Source organism: Acyrthosiphon pisum, chromosome A1 (genome assembly GCF_005508785.2).
Source record: "Acyrthosiphon pisum isolate AL4f chromosome A1, pea_aphid_22Mar2018_4r6ur, whole genome shotgun sequence".
Lineage (NCBI taxonomy): Eukaryota > Metazoa > Arthropoda > Insecta > Hemiptera > Aphididae > Acyrthosiphon > Acyrthosiphon pisum.
The window spans coordinates 24,903,003-24,904,817 of record NC_042494.1 but is presented as its reverse complement, the minus strand read 5'-3'; positions in this window follow the sequence as shown (position 1 = coordinate 24,904,817).

The window sequence follows — 1,815 nt, the reverse complement described above, 5'->3', positions numbered from 1 at the left end:
ATATAGTGTTTAGCTTCCTTCGGTAATCGGTAAAAAAGACCAAGGAAAAAAAGAACAATTTTTAAAAATATATTATTTGAGTATCACAAAAAAAAGTTATTGATATCAAATTATTATTATTTAACAAAATAAAATATTAATGAAATCGTATCGTGTGTGCTACAGCAATTAAGAAATTTTCAGTATCCCTTTTACTGTTTTTATAATCTTCACATAATGTTACAAGTCTAATTTGCATTTTTTCATAAATAGTATGTTTTTTCTTTGTTCATATCCACCTATAACATCTTGAGTCAAATTTGTTTCATCGGATCCAACTTCCAGGTGTATTTTGTGTATTATTTGAAAATTATAATAAAAATATTAAAAAATAAGGTATGAGTAAATAAATAATTGATTTTGTTGGTATGATTTCTTGGCATAATTCTGGTTTAGCAACCTATCGATTTTTCAAATTTTTATTTATATGTAAAAAAAATGTAAAAAAAAAAGCCCTGACAAACTTTGTTTTGAAGTTATTAATAAAAAACTTCAATAACTACATTTTTTTCGTTACGTGCATTTTAAAAAAAAAAATACTTAGAATTGAATATTATTAATTTTTTTTCAAAATGAGTGGTTTTTAACGCTGATTTCGAAATTGTTTGAATTTTTTTGCGGAAACCATTATTTTGGAAATTTAAGCCATCCAAAGTGAGCTATTTTACGTTCTTACGCATGTGGGCAACACTAATCTGCGCGGAGGAACCGTGTTTGGTGTTTTTTCGATTTTTTTGTCCGAGCGCGACGCACTGATCGAGAGGCTACGCTAGCAGATTATGTGCTTTTTAACAACTTTGTTTAATTCCGAGGCCTGCCCAAGGTGGATTAATATAGGATTAGCAAATCAGGGGATGTTTTCGATTTTTTGTCCGAGCAATATTCAATTCTAAGTATTTTTTTATTTTAAAATGGGTGTTAAATACAAAAAAAAATGTAGCTTATGAAGTTTTTCATCAATAACTTCAAAACGAAGTTTGTCCAGGCTTTTAGATTCTGAGCGGAGCGAGTTTTTTTTACATTCTTACAAAGTACCCTGAAACACACAGTTAAAAAAAAAAATTTTAAAAATCAAAAAGTTGCTAATACACAATCGTTCCGATATTCTTATATTTTTAAGTAAATAATAAATATTATTCATTTTGGTATTGAAATAATTTATAAGAGGTCGAATTTTGAAAAGTCTATCAATAGGAGTATTTTCAGAATGGTCAGTAGGATTCTGGGCGAAATGAAAACATCTCAAAAGTAATAGAAAGCGGTCGCGACTCATATAATTCGAAAAACATGTAAAATTAAATAAATGATGTGTTTTCCAGTAATCGTTTAATCGATTTAGTCTGATTGTGCCAGTGTGAATAACTAAACAAATAAAAGTTATAATTTCATCCGTAGGTTTCCATTGAGATTTACGAGAACGCTCTGCAGCACCAACTCGTAAAAATTCAGACTCGGCATAGTTATTTAGTTATTTGTTTCTCTAACTATAAGTTCAAAAAAATCCTCATCAAACAGTAAGAAAAAAAAATCTATAGGTTTTCCGTTTTCGGGTATTGGAACGAGTAAACCAGGTTGTTTATCAAACGTAAAATTAAAAAGATCAATTTCGTTTGTTGTCCAAGTGTTATTAGTTGTTATTGTATTGGGAAATTCGAAATTTGGTTCAGTAGACATTTCATTTCCTATTTCTCATCGTAGAAAAATAACTAGTTTTGGCATAAAGTAAAACAAATTAATAAGAAATGCACAGACTATATTATTTTATAAAATACTTGT